Consider the following 26,523-nt stretch of genomic DNA (forward strand, 5'->3'; position numbering starts at 1 on the left):
GTTGACACCAGGATTAGATCCAGGGAAGTTGACACCAGGATTAGACCCAGGGACGTTGACACCATGGTTAGTTCCAGGGACGTTGAAACCAGGATTAGATCCAGTGACGCTGACACCAGGATTAGATGAAGGGACGTTGACACCAGGATTAGATCCAGTTTCATTGACACCAGGATTAGATCCAGGGACGTTGACCCCAGGAATAGATCCAGTGACGCTGACACCAGGATTAGATCCAGGGACATTGAAACCAGGATCAGATCCATGGACGTTGAACCAGGATCAGATCCAGGGTCGTTGACACCAGGATCAGATCCAGTGACGCTGACACCAAGATCAGATCCAGGGATGTTGAAACCAGTATTAGATCCAGTGACGTTGACACCAGGATTAGATCCAGGGACGTTGACACCAGGATAGTATCCATTGACGTTGACACCAGGATTAGATCAAGGGACGTTGACAACAGGATTACATCCAGGGACGTTGATACCAGGATTAGATCCAGGGACGTTGACACCAGGATTAGATCCAGGGAGGTTGACACCAGGTTCAGATCCAGTGACGTCGATACCATGATTAGATCCAGGGATGTTGAAACCAGGATTAGCTCCAGTGACGTTGACACCAGGATTAGATCCAGGGACGTTGAACCAGGATTAGATCCAGGAACGTTGCCTCCAGGAATAGATCCAGGGACGTTGACACCAGGATTAGATAGAGCGACGTTGACACCAGGATTAGAGCTAGGACGTTGACAACAGGATTAGATCCATTGACGTTGACATCAGGATTAGATCCAGTGTCACTGACACCAAGATTACATCCAGGGACGTTGACACCAGGAGTAGATCGAGTGACGCTGACACCAGGATTAGATACAGAGACGTTGACACCAGAATTAGACCCAGGGACGTTGACACCAGTATAAGATCCAGTGATGTTTACACCAGGAATAGATCCTGGGACCATGACACCAGGATTTGATCCAGGGACGTTGACACCAGAATTAGACCCAGGGACGTTGACACCAGGATTAGTTCCATTGACGTTGACACCAGGGTTAGATACAGGGACCATGACTCCAGGATTATATACAGGGACGTTGAGACCAGGATTAGATCCATTGACGTTGACACCAGGATTAGATCCAGTGATGCTGACACCAGGATTAGATCCAGTGACGTTGACACCAAGATTACATCCAGTGACGCTGATACCAGGATTAGATCCAGTGACGTTAACACAAGGATTAGATCCAGTGACGCTGAAACCAGGATTAGGTCCAGGGACCTTGACAACAGGATTAGATCCAGGGACGTTGACACCAGTATTAGATCCATTGACGTTGACACCAGGATTAGATCCAGGGACGTTGACTCCAGAATGAGATCCATGGATGTTGACACCAGGATTACATCCAGGGACAATGAAACCAGGATTAGTTCCAAGGACGTTGACACAGGGTCAGATCCACGGACGTTGACACCAAGATCAGATCCAGTGATGTTGACACAGGGCTTAGATACAGGGACGTTGATACCAGGATTAGATCCAGGGACGTTGAAACAGGATTAGATCCAGTTTCGTTGACACCAGGATTAGATCCAGGTTTTGACACCAGGATTAGATCCATTGACGTTGACACCAGGATTAGATCCAGTGACGCTGACACCAGGATTAGATCCAGGGACGTTGAAACCAGGATCAGATCCATGGACGTTGACACCAGGATCAGATCCAGGGTCGTCGATACCATGATTAGATCCAGGGATGTTGAAACCAGGATTAGATCCAGTGACGTTGACACCAGGATTTGATGCAGTGACGTTGATACCAGGAATAGATCCAAGGAGGTTGACACCAGGATTAGATCCAGTGACGTTGGCAACTGGATTAGATCCAGGGACGTTGATACCAGGATTAGATCCAGGGACGTTGACACCAGGATTAGATCCAGGGAAGTTGACACCAGGATTAGACCCAGGGACGTTGACACCATGGTTAGTTCCAGGGACGTTGAAACCAGGATTAGATCCAGTGACGCTGACACCAGGATTAGATGAAGGGACGTTGACACCAGGATTAGATCCAGTTTCATTGACACCAGGATTAGATCCAGGGACGTTGACACCAGGAATAGATCCAGTGACGCTGACACCAGGATTAGATCCAGGGACATTGAAACCAGGATCAGATCCATGGACGTTGAACCAGGATCAGATCCAGGGTCGTTGACACCAGGATCAGATCCAGTGACGCTGACACCAAGATCAGATCCAGGGATGTTGAAACCAGTATTAGATCCAGTGACGTTGACACCAGGATTAGATCCAGGGACGTTGACACCAGGATAGTATCCATTGACGTTGACACCAGGATTAGATCAAGGGACGTTGACAACAGGATTACATCCAGGGACGTTGATACCAGGATTAGATCCAGGGACGTTGACACCAGGATTAGATCCAGAATCGTTGACACCAGGATTAGATCCTGGGACGGTGACACTAGGATTATATCAAGTGACGCTGACACCAGGATTAGATCCAGTGACGTTGACACAAGGATTAGATCCAGTGACACTGACATCAGGATTAGATCCAGTGATGTTGACACCAGGATTAGATCCAGGGACGTGGACATCAGTATTAGATCCAATGACGTTGACACCAGGATTAGGTCCAGGGACGTTGACTAAAGGATTAGATCCAGGGACGTTGACACCAGGATAAGGTTCAGTGACGTCGACAACAGGATTAGATCCACAGACGCTGGCACCAGGATTAGATCCAGTGACATAAACCAGGATCAGATCCAGTGAGGTTGACACCAGGATTACATACAGGAACGTTGACACCAGGATTAGATCCAGTTTCGTTGACACCAGGATTAGATCCAATGACGTTGGTACCAGGATTAGATCCAGGGACGTTGACACCAGGATAGTATCCATTGACGTTGACACCAGGATTAGATCAAGGGACGTTGACAACAGGATTACATCCAGGGACGTTGATACCAGGATTAGATCCAGGGACGTTGACACCAGGATTAGATCCAGAATCGTTGACACCAGGATTAGATCCTGGGACGGTGACACTAGGATTATATCAAGTGACGCTGACACCAGGATTAGATCCAGTGACGTTGACACAAGGATTAGATCCAGTGACACTGACATCAGGATTAGATCCAGTGATGTTGACACCAGGATTAGATCCAGGGACGTGGACATCAGTATTAGATCCAATGACGTTGACACCAGGATTAGGTCCAGGGACGTTGACTAAAGGATTAGATCCAGGAAGGTTGACAGCAGGATAAGATTCAGTGACGTCGACACCAGGATTAGATCCACAGACGCTGGCACCAGGATTAGATCCAGTGACATAAACCAGGATCAGATCCAGTGAGGTTGACACCAGGATTACATACAGGAACGTTGACACCAGGATTAGATCCAGTTTCGTTGACACCAGGATTAGATCCAATGACGTTGGTACCAGGATTAGATCCAGGGACGTTGACACCAGGAGTACATCCAGTGACATTAACAACAGGATTAGATCCAGGGACGCCGATACCACGATTAGATCCAGGGACGTTGAAACAGGATTAGATTTAGTTTCGTTGACACAAGGATTAGATCCAGGGATGTTGACACCAGGATTACATCCAGGGACGTTGACACCAGGATTAGATCCATTGATGTTGACACCAGGATTAGATCCAGTAACGATGACACCAGTATTAGATCCAGGGACTTTGAAACCAGGATCAGATCCATGGACGTTGACACCAGGATCAGATCCAGGGAGGTTGACACCAGGTTCAGATCCAGTGACGTCGATACCATGATTAGATCCAGGGATGTTGAACCCAGGATTAGCTCCAGTGACGTTGACACCAGGATCAGATCCAGGGACGTTGAACCAGGATTAGATCCAGGAACGTTGCCTCCAGGAATAGATCCAGGGACGTTGACACCAGGATTAGATCCAGCGACGTTGACACCAGGATTAGAGCTAGGACGTTGACACCAGGATTAGATCCATTGACGTTGACACCAGGATTAGATCCAGTGTCACTGACACCAAGATTACATCCAGGGACATTGACACCAGGAGTAGATCGAGTGACGCTGACACCAGGATTAGATACTGGGACGTTGACACCAGAATTCGACCCAGGGATGTTGACACCAGTATAAGATCCAGTGATGTTGACACCAGGAATAGATCCTGGGACCATGACACCAGGATTAGATCCAGGGACGTTGACACCAGAATTAGACCCAGGGACGTTGACACCAGGATTAGTTCCATTGACGTTGACACCAGGGTTAGATACAGGGACCATGACACCAGGATTATATACAGGGACGTTGAAACCAGGATTAGATCCATTGACGTTGACACCAGGATTAGATCCAGTGATGCTGACACCAGGATTAGATCCAGTGACGTTGACACCAAGATTACATCCAGTGACGCTGATACCAGGATTAGATCCAGTGACGCTGAAACCAGGATTAGGTCCAGGGACCTTGACAACAGGATTAGATCCAGGGACGTTGACACCAGGATTAGATCCATTGACGTTGACACCAGGATTAGATCCAGGGATGTTGACTCCAGAATTAGATACATGGACGTTGACACCAGGATTACATCCAGGGACGTTGAAACCAGGATTAGTTCCAAGGACGTTGACACAGGGTCAGATCCAGGGATGTTGACACCAAGATCAGATCCAGTGATGTTGACACAGGGCATAGATCCAGGGACGTTGATACCAGGATTAGATCCAGGGACGTTGAAACAGGATTAGATCCAGTTTCGTTGACACCAGGATTAGATCCAGGTTTTGACACCAGGATTAGATCCATTGACGTTGACACCAGGATTAGATCCAGTGACACTGACACCAGGATTAGATCCAGGGACGTTGAAACCAGGATCAGATCCATGGACGTTGACACCAGGATCAGATCCAGGGACGTTGAAACCAGGATCAGATCCATGGACGGTGACACCAGGATTAGATCCAGGGAGGTTGACACCAGGTTCAGATCCAGTGACGTCGATACCATGATTAGATCCAGGGATGTTGAAACCAGGATTAGATCCAGTGACGTTGACACCAGGATTTGTTGCAGTGACGTTGATTCCAGGAATAGATGCAAGGAGGTTGACACCAGGATTAGATCCAATGACGTTGGCAACAGGATTAGATCCAGAAACGTTGATACCAGGATTAGATCCAGGGACGTTGACACCAGGATTAGATCCAGGGAAGTTGACACCTGGATTAGATCCAGTGATGTTGACACCAGGATTAGATCCAGGGACGTTGACACCAAGATTAGATCCAGGGACGTGACACCAGGATAAGATCCAATGACTTTGAAACCAGAATTAGATCCAGGGACCATGACACCAGGATTAGATCCAGGGACGTTGACACCAGGATTAGATCCAGGGACGTTGAGACCAGGATTAGATCCAGGGATGCTCACAACGGGATTAGATCCAGTGCCGCTGACACCAGGATTAGATCCATTGATGTTGACACAACGATTAGATCCAGGTACGTTGACACCAAGATCAGATCCAGTGACGTTGACACAAGGATCAGACGAAGGGACCTTGACACCAGGATTAGATCCAGTTTCTTTGACACCACGATTAGATCCATGTATGTTGACACCAGGATAAAATCCAGGGTCGTTGACACCAGGATCAGATCCAGCGACGTTGACACCAGGATCAGATCTGGAGACGCTGACACCAGGATCAGATCCTGGGATGTTGAAAACAGGATTAGATCCAGGGACGTTGACACCAGGATTAGATCCAGGGACGTTGACACCAGGATTAGATCCAGCGACGTTGACACCAGGATTAGAGCTAGGATGTTGACACCAGGATTAGATCCATTGACGTTGACACCAGGATTAGATCCAGTGTCAATGACACCAAGATTAGATCCAGGGACGTTGACACCAGGAGTAGATCGAGTGACGCTGATACCAGGATTAGTTACAGGGACGTTGACACCAGAATTAGACCCAGGGACGTTGACACCAGTATAAGATCCAGTGATGTTGACACCAGGAATAGATCCAGGGACCATGACACCAGGATTAGATCCAGGGACGTTGGCACCAGAATTAGACCCAGGGACGTTGACACCAGGATTAGTTCCATTGACGTTGACACCAGGGTTAGATACAGGGACCATGACACCAGGATTATATACAGGGACGTTGAGACCAGGATTAGATTCATTGACGTTGACACCAGGATTAGATCCAGTGATGCTGACACCAGGATTAGATCCAGTGACGTTGACACCAAGATTACATCCAGTGACGCTGATACCAGGATTAGATCCAGTGACGTTAACACAAGGATTAGATCCAGTGACGCTGAAACCAGGATTAGGTCCAGGGACCTTGACAACAGGATTAGATCCAGGGACGTTGACACCAGGATTAGATCCATTGACGTTTACACCAGGATTAGATCCAGGGACGTTGACTCCAGAATTAGATCCATGGACGTTGACACCAGGATTACATCCAGGGACGATGAAACCAGGATTAGTTCCAAGGACGTTGACACAGGGTCAGATCCACGGACGTTGACACCAAGATCAGATCCAGTGATGTTGACACAGGGCTTAGGTACAGGGACGTTGATACCAGGATTAGATCCAGGGACGTTGAAACAGGATTAGATCCAGTTTCGTTGACACCAGGATTAGATCCATGTTTTGACACCAGGATTAGATCCATTGACGTTGACACCAGGATTAGATCCTGTGACGCTGACACCAGGATTAGATCCAGGGACGTTGAAACCAGGATCAGATCCATGGACGTTGACACCAGGATCAGATCCAGGGACGTTGAAACCAGGATCAGATCCATGGACGGTGACACCAGGATTAGATCCAGGGAGGTTGACACCAGGTTCAGATCCAGTGACGTCGATACCATGATTAGATCCAGGGATGTTGAAACCAGGATTAGATCCAGTGACGTTGACACCAGGATTTGTTGCAGTGACGTTGATACCAGGAATAGATGCAAGGAGGTTGACACCAGGATTAGATCCAATGACGTTGGCAACAGGATTAGATCCAGAAACGTTGATACCAGGATTAGATCCAGGGACGTTGACACCAGGATTAGATCCAGGGAAGTTGACACCTGGATTAGATCCAGTGATGTTGACACCAGGATTAGATCCAGGGACGTTGACACCAAGATTAAATCCAGGGACGTGACACCAGGATAAGATCCAATGACGTTGAAACCAGAATTAGATCCAGGGACCATGACACCAGGATTAGATCCAGGGACGTTGACACCAGGATTAGATCCAGGGACGTTGAGACCAGGATTAGATCCAGGGATGCTCACAACGGGATTAGATCCAGTGCCGCTGACACCAGGATTAGATCCATTGATGTTGACACAACGATTAGATCCAGGTACGTTGACACCAAGATCAGATCCAGTGACGTTGACACAAGGATCAGACGAAGGGACCTTGACACCAGGATTAGATCCAGTTTCTTTGACACCACGATTAGATCCATGTATGTTGACACCAGGATAAAATCCAGGGTCGTTGACACCAGGATCAGATCCAGCGACGTTGACACCAGGATCAGATCTGGAGACGCTGACACCAGGATCAGATCCTGGGATGTTGAAAACAGGATTAGATCCAGGGACGTTGACACCAGGATTAGATCCAGGGACGTTGACACCAGGATTAGATCCAGCGACGTTGACACCAGGATTAGAGCTAGGATGTTGACACCAGGATTAGATCCATTGACGTTGACACCAGGATTAGATCCAGTGTCAATGACACCAAGATTAGATCCAGGGACGTTGACACCAGGAGTAGATCGAGTGACGCTGATACCAGGATTAGTTACAGGGACGTTGACACCAGAATTAGACCCAGGGACGTTGACACCAGTATAAGATCCAGTGATGTTGACACCAGGAATAGATCCAGGGACCATGACACCAGGATTAGATCCAGTGACGCTGACACCAAGATCAGATCCAGGGATGTTGAAACCAGTATTAGATCCAGTGACGTTGACACCAGGATTAGATCCAGGGACGTTGACACCAGGATAGTATCCATTGACGTTGACACCAGGATTAGATCAAGGGACGTTGACAACAGGATTACATCCAGGGACGTTGATACCAGGATTAGATCCAGGGACGTTGACACCAGGATTAGATCCAGGGAGGTTGACACCAGGTTCAGATCCAGTGACGTCGATACCATGATTAGATCCAGGGATGTTGAAACCAGGATTAGCTCCAGTGACGTTGACACCAGGATTAGATCCAGGGACGTTGAACCAGGATTAGATCCAGGAACGTTGCCTCCAGGAATAGATCCAGGGACGTTGACACCAGGATTAGATAGAGCGACGTTGACACCAGGATTAGAGCTAGGACGTTGACAACAGGATTAGATCCATTGACGTTGACATCAGGATTAGATCCAGTGTCACTGACACCAAGATTACATCCAGGGACGTTGACACCAGGAGTAGATCCAGTGACGCTGACACCAGGATTAGATACAGAGACGTTGACACCAGAATTAGACCCAGGGACGTTGACACCAGTATAAGATCCAGTGATGTTGACACCAGGAATAGATCCTGGGACCATGACACCAGGATTTGATCCAGGGACGTTGACACCAGAATTAGACCCAGGGACGTTGACACCAGGATTAGTTCCATTGACGTTGACACCAGGGTTAGATACAGGGACCATGACTCCAGGATTATATACAGGGACGTTGAGACCAGGATTAGATCCATTGACGTTGACACCAGGATTAGATCCAGTGATGCTGACACCAGGATTAGATCCAGTGACGTTGACACCAAGATTACATCCAGTGACGCTGATACCAGGATTAGATCCAGTGACGTTAACACAAGGATTAGATCCAGTGACGCTGAAACCAGGATTAGGTCCAGGGACCTTGACAACAGGATTAGATCCAGGGACGTTGACACCAGTATTAGATCCATTGACGTTGACACCAGGATTAGATCCAGGGACGTTGACTCCAGAATGAGATCCATGGATGTTGACACCAGGATTACATCCAGGGACAATGAAACCAGGATTAGTTCCAAGGACGTTGACACAGGGTCAGATCCACGGACGTTGACACCAAGATCAGATCCAGTGATGTTGACACAGGGCTTAGATACAGGGACGTTGATACCAGGATTAGATCCAGGGACGTTGAAACAGGATTAGATCCAGTTTCGTTGACACCAGGATTAGATCCAGGTTTTGACACCAGGATTAGATCCATTGACGTTGACACCAGGATTAGATCCAGTGACGCTGACACCAGGATTAGATCCAGGGACGTTGAAACCAGGATCAGATCCATGGACGTTGACACCAGGATCAGATCCAGGGTCGTCGATACCATGATTAGATCCAGGGATGTTGAAACCAGGATTAGATCCAGTGACGTTGACACCAGGATTTGATGCAGTGACGTTGATACCAGGAATAGATCCAAGGAGGTTGACACCAGGATTAGATCCAGTGACGTTGGCAACTGGATTAGATCCAGGGACGTTGATACCAGGATTAGATCCAGGGACGTTGACACCAGGATTAGATCCAGGGAAGTTGACACCAGGATTAGACCCAGGGACGTTGACACCATGGTTAGTTCCAGGGACGTTGAAACCAGGATTAGATCCAGTGACGCTGACACCAGGATTAGATGAAGGGACGTTGACACCAGGATTAGATCCAGTTTCATTGACACCAGGATTAGATCCAGGGACGTTGACACCAGGAATAGATCCAGTGACGCTGACACCAGGATTAGATCCAGGGACATTGAAACCAGGATCAGATCCATGGACGTTGAACCAGGATCAGATCCAGGGTCGTTGACACCAGGATCAGATCCAGTGACGCTGACACCAAGATCAGATCCAGGGATGTTGAAACCAGTATTAGATCCAGTGACGTTGACACCAGGATTAGATCCAGGGACGTTGACACCAGGATAGTATCCATTGACGTTGACACCAGGATTAGATCAAGGGACGTTGACAACAGGATTACATCCAGGGACGTTGATACCAGGATTAGATCCAGGGACGTTGACACCAGGATTAGATCCAGAATCGTTGACACCAGGATTAGATCCTGGGACGGTGACACTAGGATTATATCAAGTGACGCTGACACCAGGATTAGATCCAGTGACGTTGACACAAGGATTAGATCCAGTGACACTGACATCAGGATTAGATCCAGTGATGTTGACACCAGGATTAGATCCAGGGACGTGGACATCAGTATTAGATCCAATGACGTTGACACCAGGATTAGGTCCAGGGACGTTGACTAAAGGATTAGATCCAGGGACGTTGACACCAGGATAAGGTTCAGTGACGTCGACAACAGGATTAGATCCACAGACGCTGGCACCAGGATTAGATCCAGTGACATAAACCAGGATCAGATCCAGTGAGGTTGACACCAGGATTACATACAGGAACGTTGACACCAGGATTAGATCCAGTTTCGTTGACACCAGGATTAGATCCAATGACGTTGGTACCAGGATTAGATCCAGGGACGTTGACACCAGGATAGTATCCATTGACGTTGACACCAGGATTAGATCAAGGGACGTTGACAACAGGATTACATCCAGGGACGTTGATACCAGGATTAGATCCAGGGACGTTGACACCAGGATTAGATCCAGAATCGTTGACACCAGGATTAGATCCTGGGACGGTGACACTAGGATTATATCAAGTGACGCTGACACCAGGATTAGATCCAGTGACGTTGACACAAGGATTAGATCCAGTGACACTGACATCAGGATTAGATCCAGTGATGTTGACACCAGGATTAGATCCAGGGACGTGGACATCAGTATTAGATCCAATGACGTTGACACCAGGATTAGGTCCAGGGACGTTGACTAAAGGATTAGATCCAGGAAGGTTGACAGCAGGATAAGATTCAGTGACGTCGACACCAGGATTAGATCCACAGACGCTGGCACCAGGATTAGATCCAGTGACATAAACCAGGATCAGATCCAGTGAGGTTGACACCAGGATTACATACAGGAACGTTGACACCAGGATTAGATCCAGTTTCGTTGACACCAGGATTAGATCCAATGACGTTGGTACCAGGATTAGATCCAGGGACGTTGACACCAGGAGTACATCCAGTGACATTAACAACAGGATTAGATCCAGGGACGCCGATACCACGATTAGATCCAGGGACGTTGAAACAGGATTAGATTTAGTTTCGTTGACACAAGGATTAGATCCAGGGATGTTGACACCAGGATTAGATCCAGTAACGATGACACCAGTATTAGATCCAGGGACTTTGAAACCAGGATCAGATCCATGGACGTTGACACCAGGATCAGATCCAGGGAGGTTGACACCAGGTTCAGATCCAGTGACGTCGATACCATGATTAGATCCAGGGATGTTGAACCCAGGATTAGCTCCAGTGACGTTGACACCAGGATCAGATCCAGGGACGTTGAACCAGGATTAGATCCAGGAACGTTGCCTCCAGGAATAGATCCAGGGACGTTGACACCAGGATTAGATCCAGCGACGTTGACACCAGGATTAGAGCTAGGACGTTGACACCAGGATTAGATCCATTGACGTTGACACCAGGATTAGATCCAGTGTCACTGACACCAAGATTACATCCAGGGACATTGACACCAGGAGTAGATCGAGTGACGCTGACACCAGGATTAGATACTGGGACGTTGACACCAGAATTCGACCCAGGGATGTTGACACCAGTATAAGATCCAGTGATGTTGACACCAGGAATAGATCCTGGGACCATGACACCAGGATTAGATCCAGGGACGTTGACACCAGAATTAGACCCAGGGACGTTGACACCAGGATTAGTTCCATTGACGTTGACACCAGGGTTAGATACAGGGACCATGACACCAGGATTATATACAGGGACGTTGAAACCAGGATTAGATCCATTGACGTTGACACCAGGATTAGATCCAGTGATGCTGACACCAGGATTAGATCCAGTGACGTTGACACCAAGATTACATCCAGTGACGCTGATACCAGGATTAGATCCAGTGACGATGAAACCAGGATTAGGTCCAGGGACCTTGACAACAGGATTAGATCCAGGGACGTTGACACCAGGATTAGATCCATTGACGTTGACACCAGGATTAGATCCAGGGATGTTGACTCCAGAATTAGATACATGGACGTTGACACCAGGATTACATCCAGGGACGTTGAAACCAGGATTAGTTCCAAGGACGTTGACACAGGGTCAGATCCAGGGATGTTGACACCAAGATCAGATCCAGTGATGTTGACACAGGGCATAGATCCAGGGACGTTGATACCAGGATTAGATCCAGGGACGTTGAAACAGGATTAGATCCAGTTTCGTTGACACCAGGATTAGATCCAGGTTTTGACACCAGGATTAGATCCATTGACGTTGACACCAGGATTAGATCCAGTGACACTGACACCAGGATTAGATCCAGGGACGTTGAAACCAGGATCAGATCCATGGACGTTGACACCAGGATCAGATCCAGGGACGTTGAAACCAGGATCAGATCCATGGACGGTGACACCAGGATTAGATCCAGGGAGGTTGACACCAGGTTCAGATCCAGTGACGTCGATACCATGATTAGATCCAGGGATGTTGAAACCAGGATTAGATCCAGTGACGTTGACACCAGGATTTGTTGCAGTGACGTTGATTCCAGGAATAGATGCAAGGAGGTTGACACCAGGATTAGATCCAATGACGTTGGCAACAGGATTAGATCCAGAAACGTTGATACCAGGATTAGATCCAGGGACGTTGACACCAGGATTAGATCCAGGGAAGTTGACACCTGGATTAGATCCAGTGATGTTGACACCAGGATTAGATCCAGGGACGTTGACACCAAGATTAGATCCAGGGACGTGACACCAGGATAAGATCCAATGACTTTGAAACCAGAATTAGATCCAGGGACCATGACACCAGGATTAGATCCAGGGACGTTGACACCAGGATTAGATCCAGGGACGTTGAGACCAGGATTAGATCCAGGGATGCTCACAACGGGATTAGATCCAGTGCCGCTGACACCAGGATTAGATCCATTGATGTTGACACAACGATTAGATCCAGGTACGTTGACACCAAGATCAGATCCAGTGACGTTGACACAAGGATCAGACGAAGGGACCTTGACACCAGGATTAGATCCAGTTTCTTTGACACCACGATTAGATCCATGTATGTTGACACCAGGATAAAATCCAGGGTCGTTGACACCAGGATCAGATCCAGCGACGTTGACACCAGGATCAGATCTGGAGACGCTGACACCAGGATCAGATCCTGGGATGTTGAAAACAGGATTAGATCCAGGGACGTTGACACCAGGATTAGATCCAGGGACGTTGACACCAGGATTAGATCCAGCGACGTTGACACCAGGATTAGAGCTAGGATGTTGACACCAGGATTAGATCCATTGACGTTGACACCAGGATTAGATCCAGTGTCAATGACACCAAGATTAGATCCAGGGACGTTGACACCAGGAGTAGATCGAGTGACGCTGATACCAGGATTAGTTACAGGGACGTTGACACCAGAATTAGACCCAGGGACGTTGACACCAGTATAAGATCCAGTGATGTTGACACCAGGAATAGATCCAGGGACCATGACACCAGGATTAGATCCAGGGACGTTGGCACCAGAATTAGACCCAGGGACGTTGAGACCAGGATTAGATTCATTGACGTTGACACCAGGATTAGATCCAGTGATGCTGACACCAGGATTAGATCCAGTGACGTTGACACCAAGATTACATCCAGTGACGCTGATACCAGGATTAGATCCAGTGACGTTAACACAAGGATTAGATCCAGTGACGCTGAAACCAGGATTAGGTCCAGGGACCTTGACAACAGGATTAGATCCAGGGACGTTGACACCAGGATTAGATCCATTGACGTTTACACCAGGATTAGATCCAGGGACGTTGACTCCAGAATTAGATCCATGGACGTTGACACCAGGATTACATCCAGGGACGATGAAACCAGGATTAGTTCCAAGGACGTTGACACAGGGTCAGATCCACGGACGTTGACACCAAGATCAGATCCAGTGATGTTGACACAGGGCTTAGGTACAGGGACGTTGATACCAGGATTAGATCCAGGGACGTTGAAACAGGATTAGATCCAGTTTCGTTGACACCAGGATTAGATCCAGGTTTTGACACCAGGATTAGATCCATTGACGTTGACACCAGGATTAGATCCTGTGACGCTGACACCAGGATTAGATCCAGGGACGTTGAAACCAGGATCAGATCCATGGACGTTGACACCAGGATCAGATCCAGGGACGTTGAAACCAGGATCAGATCCATAGACGGTGACACCAGGATTAGATCCAGGGAGGTTGACACCAGGTTCAGATCCAGTGACGTCGATACCATGATTAGATCCAGGGATGTTGAAACCAGGATTAGATCCAGTGACGTTGACACCAGGATTTGTTGCAGTGACGTTGATACCAGGAATAGATGCAAGGAGGTTGACACCAGGATTAGATCCAATGACGTTGGCAACAGGATTAGATCCAGAAACGTTGATACCAGGATTAGATCCAGGGACGTTGACACCAGGATTAGATCCAGGGAAGTTGACACCTGGATTAGATCCAGTGATGTTGACACCAGGATTAGATCCAGGGACGTTGACACCAAGATTAAATCCAGGGACGTGACACCAGGATAAGATCCAATGACTTTGAAACCAGAATTAGATCCAGGGACCATGACACCAGGATTAGATCCAGGGACGTTGACACCAGGATTAGATCCAGGGACGTTGAGACCAGGATTAGATCCAGGGATGCTCACAACGGGATTAGATCCAGTGCTGCTGACACCAGGATTAGATCCATTGATGTTGACACAACGATTAGATCCAGGTACGTTGACACCAAGATCAGATCCAGTGACGTTGACACAAGGATCAGACGAAGGGACCTTGACACCAGGATTAGATCCAGTTTCTTTGACACCACGATTAGATCCATGTATGTTGACACCAGGATAAAATCCAGGGTCGTTGACACCAGGATCAGATCCAGCGACGTTGACACCAGGATCAGATCTGGAGACGCTGACACCAGGATCAGATCCTGGGATGTTGAAAACAGGATTAGATCCAGGGACGTTGACACCAGGATTAGATCCAGGGACGTTGACACCAGGATTAGATCCAGCGACGTTGACACCAGGATTAGAGCTAGGATGTTGACACCAGGATTAGATCCATTGACGTTGACACCAGGATTAGATCCAGTGTCAATGACACCAAGATTAGATCCAGGGACGTTGACACCAGGAGTAGATCGAGTGACGCTGATACCAGGATTAGTTACAGGGACGTTGACACCAGAATTAGACCCAGGGACGTTGACACCAGTATAAGATCCAGTGATGTTGACACCAGGAATAGATCCAGGGACCATGACACCAGGATTAGATCCAGGGACGTTGGCACCAGAATTAGACCCAGGGACGTTGACACCAGGATTAGTTCCATTGACGTTGACACCAGGGTTAGATACAGGGACCATGACACCAGGATTATATACAGTGACGTTGAGACCAGGATTAGATTCATTGACGTTGACACCAGGATTAGATCCAGTGATGCTGACACCAGGATTAGATCCAGTGACGTTGACACCAAGATTACATCCAGTGACGCTGATACCAGGATTAGATCCAGTGACGTTAACACAAGGATTAGATCCAGTGACGCTGAAACCAGGATTAGGTCCAGGGACCTTGACAACAGGATTAGATCCAGGGACGTTGACACCAGGATTAGATCCATTGACGTTTACACCAGGATTAGATCCAGGGACGTTGACTCCAGAATTAGATCCATGGACGTTGACACCAGGATTACATCCAGGGACGATGAAACCAGGATTAGTTCCAAGGACGTTGACACAGGGTCAGATCCACGGACGTTGACACCAAGATCAGATCCAGTGATGTTGACACAGGGCTTAGGTACAGGGACGTTGATACCAGGATTAGATCCAGGGACGTTGAAACAGGATTAGATCCAGTTTCGTTGACACCAGGATTAGATCCATGTTTTGACACCAGGATTAGATCCATTGACGTTGACACCAGGATTAGATCCTGTGACGCTGACACCAGGATTAGATCCAGGGACGTTGAAACCAGGATCAGATCCATGGACGTTGACACGAGGATCAGATCCAGGGTCGTCGATACCATGATTAGATCCAGGGATGTTGAAACCAGGATTAGATCCAGTGACGTTGACACCAGGATTTGATGCAGTGACGTTGATACCAGGAATAGATCCAAGGAGGTTGACACCAGGATTAGATCCAGTGACGTTGGCAACAGGAATAGATCCAGAGACGTTGATACCAGGATTAGATCCAGGGACGTTGACACCAGGATTAGATCCAGGGAAGTTGACACCAGGATTAGACCCAGGGACGTTGACACCAGGATTAGATCCAGGGAAGTTGACACCAGGATTAGAGCCAGGGACGTTGACACCATGATTAGTTCCAGGGACGTTGAAACCAGGATTAGATCCAGTGACGCTGACACCAGGATTAGATGAAGGGACGTTGACACCAGGATTAGATCCAGTTTCATTGACACCAGGATTAGATCCAGGGACGTTGACACCAGGATTAGATCCAGTGACGCTGACACCAGTATTAGATCCAGGGACATTGAAACCAGGATCAGATCCATGGACGTTGAACCAGGATCAGATCCAGGGTCGTTGACACCAGGATCAGATCCAGTGACGCTGACACCAAGATCAGATCCAGGGATGTTGAAACCAGTACTAGATCCAGTGACGTTGACACCAGGATTAGATCCAGGGACGTTGACACCAGGATAGTATCCATTGACGTTGACACCAGGATTAGATCAAGGGACGTTGACAACAGGATTACATCCAGGGACGTTGATACCAGGATTAGATCCAGGGACGTTGACACCAGGATTAGATCCAGAATCGTTGACACCAGGATTAGATCCTGGGACGGTGACACTAGGATTTTATCAAGTGACGCTGACACCAGGATTAGATCCAGTGACATTGACACAAGGATTAGATCCAGTGACACTGACATCAGGATTAGATCCAGTGATGTTGACACCAGGATTAGATCCAGGGACGTGGACATCAGTATTAGATCCAATGACGTTGACTAAAGGATTAGATCCAGGGACGTTGACACCAGGATAAGATTCAGTGACGTCGACAACAGGATTAGATCCACAGACGCTGGCACCAGGATTAGATCCAGTGACATAAACCAGGATCAGATCCAGTGAGGTTGACACCAGGATTACATACAGGAACGTTGACACCAGGATTAGATCCAGTTTCGTTGACACCAGGATTAGATCCAATGACGTTGGTACCAGGATTAGATCCAGGGACGTTGACACCAGGATAGTATCCATTGACGTTGACACCAGATTAGATCAAGGGACGTTGACAACAGGATTACATCCAGGGACGTTGATACCAGGATTAGATCCAGGGACGTTGACACCAGGATTAGATCCAGAATCGTTGACACCAGGATTAGATCCTGGGACGGTGACACTAGGATTATATCAAGTGACGCTGACACCAGGATTAGATCCAGTGACGTTGACACAAGGATTAGATCCAGTGACACTGACATCAGGATTAGATCCAGTGATGTTGACACCAGGATTAGATCCAGGGACGTGGACATCCATATTAGATCCAATGACGTTGACACCAGGATTAGGTCCAGGGACGTTGACTAAAGGATTAGATCCAGGGACGTTGACAGCAGGATAAGATTCAGTGACGTCGACACCAGGATTAGATCCACAGACGCTGGCACCAGGATTAGATCCAGTGACATAAACCAGGATCAGATCCAGTGAGGTTGACACCAGGATTACATACAGGAACGTTGACACCAGGATTAGATCCAGTTTCGTTGACACCAGGATTAGATCCAATGACGTTGGTACCAGGATTAGATCCAGGGACGTTGACACCAGGAGTACATCCAGTGACATTAACAACAGGATTAAATCCAGGGACGCCGATACCACGATTAGATCCAGGGACGTTGAAACAGGATTAGATTTAGTTTCGTTGACACAAGGATTAGATCTAGCGATGTTGACACCAGGATTACATCCAGGGACGTTGACACCAGGATTAGATACATTGACGTTGACACCAGGATTAGATCCAGTAACGATGACACCAGTATTAGATCCAGGGTCTTTGAAACCAGGATCAGATCCATGGACGTTGACACCAGGATCAGATCCAGGGAGGTTGACACCAGGTTCAGATCCAGTGACGTTGATACCATGATTAGATCCAGGGATGTTGAAACCAGGATTAGCTCCAGTGACGTTGACACCAGGATCAGATCCAGGGACGTTGAACCAGGATTAGATCCAGGAACGTTGCCTCCAGGAATAGATCCAGGGACATTGACACCAGGATTAGATCCAGCGACGTTGACACCAGGATTAGAGCTAGGACGTTGACACGAGGATTAGATCCATTGACGTTGACACCAGGATTAGATCCAGTGTCACTGACACCAAGATTACAACCAGGGACGTTGACACCAGGAGTAGATCGAGTGACGCTGACACCAGGATTAGATACAGGGACGTTGACACCAGAATTAGACCCAGGGACGTTGACACCAGTATAAGATCCAGTGATGTTGACACCAGGAATAGATCCTGGGACCATGACACCAGGATTAGATCCAGGGACGTTGACACCAGAATTAGACCCAGGGACGTTGACACCAGGATTAGTTCCATTGACGTTGACACCAGGGTAAGATACAGGGACCATGACACCAGGATTATATACAGGGACGTTGAGACCAGGATTAGGTCCAGGGACCTTCACAACAGGATTAGATCCAGGGACGTTGACACCAGGATTAGATCCATTGACGTTGACACCAGGATTAGATCCAGGGATGTTGACTCCAGAATTAGATACATGGACGTTGACACCAGGATTACATCCAGGGACGTTGAAACCAGGATTAGTTCCAAGGACGTTGACACAGGGTCAGATCCAGGGACGTTGACACCAAGATCAGATCCAGTGATGTTGACACAGGGCTTAGATCCAGGGACGTTGATACCAGGATTAGATCCAGGGACGTTGAAACAGGATTGGATCCAGTTTCGTTGACACCAGGATTAGATCCAGGTTTTGGCACCAGGATTAGATCCATTGACGTTGACACCAGGATTAGATCCAGTGACGCTGACACCAGAATTAGATCCAGGGACGTTGAAACCAGGATCAGAGCCATGGACGGTGACACCAGGATTAGATCCAGGGAGGTTGACACCAGGTTCAGATCCAGTGACGTCGATACCATGATTAGATCCAGGGATGTTGAAACCAGGATTAGATCCAGTGACGTTGACACCAGAATTTGTTGCAGTGACGTTGATACCAGGAATAGATGCAAGGAGGTTGACACCAGGATTAGATCCAGTGACGTTGGCAAAAGGATTAGATCCAGGGACGTTGATACCAGGATTAGATCCAGGGACGTTGACACCAGCATTAGATCCAGGGAAGTTGACACCAGGATTAGACCCAGTGACGTTGACACCAGGATTAGATCCAGGGAAGTTGACACCAGGATTAGAGCCAGGGACGTTGACACCATGATTAGTTCCAGGGACGTTGAAACTAGGATTAGATCCAGTGACGCTGACACCAGGATTAGATGAAGGGACTTTGACACCAGGATTAGATCCAGTTTCATTGACACCAGGATTAGATCCAGGGACGTTGACACCAGGATTAGATCCAGGGACATTGAAACCAGGATCAGATCCATGGACGTTGAACCAGGATCAGATCCAGGGTCGTTGACACCAGGATCAGATCCAGTGATGCTGACACCAAGATCAGATCCAGGGATGTTGAAACCAGTATTAGATCCAGTGACGTTGACACCAGGATTAGATCCAGGGACGTTGACACCAGGATAGTATCCATTGACTTGACACCAGGATTAGATCAAGGGACGTTGAAAACAGGATTACATCCAGGGACGTTGATACCAGGATTAGATCCAGGGACGTTGACACCAGGATTAGATCCAGAATCGTTGACACCAGGATTAGATCCTGGGACGGTGACACTAGGATTATATCAAGTGACGCTGACACCAGGATTAGATCCAGTAACGTTGACACAAGGAATAGATCCAGTGACACTGACATCAGGATTAGATCCAGTGATGTTGACACCAGGATTAGATCCAGGGACGTGGACATCAGTATTAGATCCAATGACGTTGACACCAGGATTAGGTCCAGGGACGTTGACTAAAGGATTAGATTCAGGGACGTTGACACCAGGATAAGATTCAGTGGCGTCGACAACAGGATTAGATCCACAGACGCTGGCACCAGGATTAGATCCAGTGACATAAACCAGGATCAGATCCAGTGAGGTTGACACCAGGATTACATACAGGAACGTTGACACCAGGATTAGATTTAGTTTCGTTGACACAAGGATTAGATCCAGGGATGTTGACACCAGGATTACATCCAGGGACGTTGACACCAGGATTAGATCCATTGACGTTGACACCAGGATTAGATCCAGTAACGATGACACCAGTATTAGATCCAGGGACTTTGAAACCAGGATCAGATCCATGGACGTTGACACCAGGATCAGATCCAGGGAGGTTGACACCAGGTTCAGATCCAGTGACGTCGATACCATGATTAGATCCAGGGATGTTGAAACCAGGATTAGCTCCAGTGACGTTGACACCAGGATTTGATCCAGTGACGTTGACACCAGGATTAGACCCAGGGACGTTGACACCAGGATTAGATCCAGTGATCTTGACACCAGGATTAGATCCACTGATGCTGACACCAGGATTAGATCCAGTGTCGTTGACACCAGGATTAGGCCCAGTGACGCTGACACTAGGTTTAGACCCAGGGACGTTGACACCAGGATTAGATCCAGGGACGTTGACACCAGGATTAGAGCCATGGACGTTTACACCAGGATTAGATCCAGGGACGTGTATACCAGGATTAGATCCAGGGACGTTGACACCTGGAGTAGATCCAGTGATGTTGAAACCAGGATTAGATCCAGGGACGTTGACACCAAGACTAGATCCAGAGACGTGACACCAGGATAAGATATAATGACGTTGACACCAGATTTAGATCCAGGGACCATGACACCAGGATTAGATCCAGGGACGTTGACACCAGCATTAGATCCAGGGAAGTTGACACCAGGATTAGATCCAGTTTCGTTGACACCAGGATTAGATCCAATGACGTTGGTACCAGGATTAGATCCAGGGACGTTGACACCAAGAGTACGTCCAGTGACATTAACAACAGGATTAGATCCAGGGACGCCGATACCAGGATTAGATCCAGGGACGTTGAAACAGGATTAGATTTAGTTTCGTTGACACAAGGATTAGATCCAGGGATGTTGACACCAGGATTACATCCAGGGACGTTGACACCAGGATTAGATCCATTGACGTTGACACCAGGATTAGATCCAGTAACGATGACACCAGTATTAGATCCAGGGACTTTGAAACCAGGATCAGATCCATGGACGTTGACACCAGGATCAGATCCAGGGAGGTTGACACCAGGTTCAGATCCAGTGACGTCGATACCATGATTAGATCCAGGGATGTTGAAACCAGGATTAGCTCCAGTGACGTTGACACCAGGATTTGATCCAGTGACGTTGACACCAGGATTAGACCCAGGGACGTTGACACCAGGATTAGATCCAGTGATCTTGACACCAGGATTAGATCCACTGATGCTGACACCAGGATTAGATCCAGTGTCGTTGACACCAGGATTAGGCCCAGTGACGCTGACACTAGGTTTAGACCCAGGGACGTTGACACCAGGATTAGATCCAGGGACGTTGACACCAGGATTAGAGCCATGGACGTTTACACCAGGATTAGATCCAGGGACGTGGATACCAGGATTAGATCCAGGGACGTTGACACCTGGAGTAGATCCAGTGATGTTGAAACCAGGATTAGATCCAGGGATGTTGACACCAAGACTAGATCCAGAGACGTGACACCAGGATAAGATATAATGACGTTGACACCAGATTTAGATCCAGGGACCATGACACCAGGATTAGATCCAGGGACGTTGACACCAGGATTAGATCCAGTGACGTTGACACCAGGATAAGATCCAGTGACGTTGACACCAGGATTAGATCCAGTGACGATGACACCAGGATTAGATCCCTGGACGTTGACACCAGGATTAGATCCAGGGATGCTCACAACGGGATTAGATCCAGTGCCGCTTACATCAGGATCAGATCCAGGGTCGTTGACACCAGGATCAGATCCAGTGACGCTGACACCAAATCAGATCCAGGGATGTTTAAACCAGGATTAGATCCAGGGACGTTGACACCAGGATAGGATCCATTGACGTTGACACCAGGATTGGATCCAGTGATGCTGACACCAGGATTAGATCCAGGGACATTCAAACCAGGATCAGATCCAGGGAATTTGACACCAGGATCAGATCCAAGGACGTTGACACCAGGATAAGATCCAGTGACGCTGACACTAGGATCAGATCCAGGGACGTTGTAACCAGGATTAGATCCAGTGATATTGACACCAGGATTAGATCAAGGGACCTTGACACCAGGATTAGATCCAGTGACGTTGTCGCAAGGATTAGAATAAGGGACGTAGACTCCAGAATTAGATCCACTGACTTTGACACCAGGATTATATCCAGTGACGCTGACACTAGGATCAAATCCAGGGACGTTGACACCAGGATTAGATCCAGTGACGTTGACACAAGGATCAATCCCGGGAAGTTGACACAAGGATTAGACCCAGGGATGTGGCACCATGATTAGATCCAGGGACATTGACTCCAGGATTAGATCCAGGGACGTTGACAACAGGATTAGAACCAGGGACGTTGACACCAGGATTAGATCCAGGGACCTTGACACCAGGATTAGATCCAGTGACGTTGTCGCTAGGATTAGAATCAGGGACGTAGACTCCAGAATTAAATCCACTGACTTTGACACCAGGATTATATCCAGTGACGCTGACACTAGGATCAAATCCACGGACGTTGACACCAGGATTAGATCCAGTGACGTTGACACAAGGATTAATCCCGGGAAGTTGACACAAGGATTAGACCCAGGGATGTGGCACCAGGATTAGATCCAGGGACATTGACTCCAGGATTAGATCCAGGGACGTTGACAACAGGATTAGAACCAGGGACGTTGACACCAGGATTAGATCCAGGGACCTGACACCAGGATTAGATCCAGGGACATTGCCTCCAGGATTAGATCCAGTGACGTTTGACACCAGGATTAGATCCAGTGAAGCTGACACCTGGATTAGATCCAGTGAAGCTGACACCTGGATTAGATCCAGGGTGTTGACACCAGGATTATATCCATTGACGCCGACACCAGGATTAGATCCAGTGACGCTGACACCAGGATTAGATCCAGTGACATTGACAGCAGGATTAGATCCAGGGACGTTGACACCAGGATTAGAGCCAGGGACGTTGAAACCAGTATCAGATCCAGTGACGTTGACACCATGATTAGATCCAGGGACGTTGAAACCAGGATTAGATCCAGTGACATTAACAACAGGATTAGATCCAGGGACGCCGATACCACGATTAGATCCAGGGACGTTGAAACAGGATTAGATTTAGTTTCGTTGACACAAGGATTAGATCTAGGGATGTTGACACCAGGATTACATCCAGGGACGTTGACACCAGGATTAGATCCATTGACATTGACACCAGGATTAGATCCAGTAACGATGACACCAGTATTAGATCCAGGGTCTTTGAAACCAGGATCAGATCCATGGACGTTGACACCAGGATCAGATCCAGGGAGGTTGACACCAGGTTCAGATCCAGTGACGTCGATACCATGATTAGATCCAGGGATGTTGAAACCAGGATTAGCTCCAGTGACGTTGACACCAGGATCAGATCCAGGGACGTTGAACCAGGCTTAGATCCAGGAACGTTGCCTCCAGGAATAGATCCAGGGACATTGACACCAGGATTAGATCCAGCGACTTTGACACCAGGATTAGAGCTAGGACGTTGACACGAGGATTAGATCCATTGACGTTGACACCAGGATTAGATCCAGTGTCACTGACACCAAGATTACATCCAGGGACGTTGACACCAGGAGTAGATCGAGTGACGCTGACACCAGGATTAGATACAGGGACGTTGCCACCAGAATTAGACCCAGGGACGTTGACACCAGTATAAGATCCAGTGATGTTGACACCAGGAATAGATCCTGGGACCATGACACCAGGATTAGATCCAGGGACGTTGACACCAGAATTAGACCCAGGGACGTTGACACCAGGATTAGTTCCATTGACGTTGACACCAGGGTAAGATACAGGGACCATGACACCAGGATTATATACAGGGACGTTGAGACCAGGATTAGATCCATTGACGTTGACACCAGGATTAGATCCAGTGATGCTGACACCAGGATTAGATCCAGTGACGTTGACACCAAGATTACATCCAGTGACGCTGATACCAGGATTAGATCCAGTGACGCTGAAACCAGGATTAGGTCCAGGGACCTTGACAACAGGATTAGATCCAGGGACGTTGACACCAGGATTAGATCCATTGACGTTGACACCAGGATTAGATCCAGGGATGTTGACTCCAGAATTAGATACATGGACGTTGACACCAGGATTACATCCAGGGACGTTGAAACCAGGATTAGTTCCAAGGACGTTGACACAGGGTCAGATCCAGGGACGTTGACACCAAGATCAGATCCAGTGATGTTGACACAGGGCTTAGATCCAGGGACGTTGATACCAGGATTAGATCCAGGGACGTTGAAACAGGATTAGATCCAGTTTCGTTGACACCAGGATTAGATCCAGGTTTTGACACCAGGATTAGATCCATTGACGTTGACACCAGGATTAGATCCAGTGACGCTGACACCAGAATTAGAACCAGGGACGTTGAAACCAGGATCAGAGCCATGGACGTTGACACCAGGATCAGATCCAGGGACGTTGAAACCAGGATCAGATCCATGGACGGTGACACCAGGATTAGATCCAGGGAGGTTGACACCAGGTTCAGATCCAGTGACGTCGATACCATGATTAGATCCAGGGATGTTGAAACCAGGATTAGATCCAGTGACGTTGACACCAGAATTTGTTGCAGTGACGTTGATACCAGGAATAGATGCAAGGAGGTTGACACCAGGATTAGATCCAGTGACGTTGGCAAAAGGATTAGATCCAGGGACGTTGATACCAGGATTAGATCCAGGGACGTTGACACCAGCATTAGATCCAGGGAAGTTGACACCAGGATTAGACCCAGTGACGTTGACACCAGGATTAGATCCAGGGAAGTTGACACCAGGATTAGAGCCAGGGACTTTGACACCATGATTAGTTCCAGGGACGTTGAAACTAGGATTAGATCCAGTGACGCTGACACCAGGATTAGATGAAGGGACTTTGACACCAGGATTAGATCCAGTTTCATTGACACCAGGATTAGATCCAGGGACGTTGACACCAGGATTAGATCCAGGGACATTGAAACCAGGAACAGATCCATGGACGTTGAACCAGGATCAGATCCAGGGTCGTTGACACCAGGATCAGATCCAGTGATGCTGACACCAAGATCAGATCCAGGGATGTTGAAACCAGTATTAGATCCAGTGACGTTGACACCAGGATTAGATCCAGGGACGTTGACACCAGGATAGTATCCATTGACGTTGACACCAGGATTAGATCAAGGGACGTTGAAAACAGGATTACATCCAGGGACGTTGATACCAGGATTAGATCCAGGGACGTTGACACCAGGATTAGATCCAGAATCGTTGACACCAGGATTAGATCCTGGGACGGTGACACTAGGATTATATCAAGTGACGCTGACACCAGGATTAGATCCAGTAACGTTGACACAAGGAATAGATCCAGTGACACTGACATCAGGATTAGATCCAGTGATGTTGACACCAGGATTAGATCCAGGGACGTGGACATCAGTATTAGATCCAATGACGTTGACACCAGGATTAGGTCCAGGGACGTTGACTAAAGGATTAGATCCAGGGACGTTGACACCAGGATAAGATTCAGTGGCGTCGACAACAGGATTAGAT

The sequence above is a fragment of the Rattus norvegicus genome, chromosome Y (genome assembly GCF_036323735.1).
Source record: "Rattus norvegicus strain BN/NHsdMcwi chromosome Y, GRCr8, whole genome shotgun sequence".
Taxonomy (NCBI): Eukaryota; Metazoa; Chordata; class Mammalia; order Rodentia; family Muridae; genus Rattus; species Rattus norvegicus.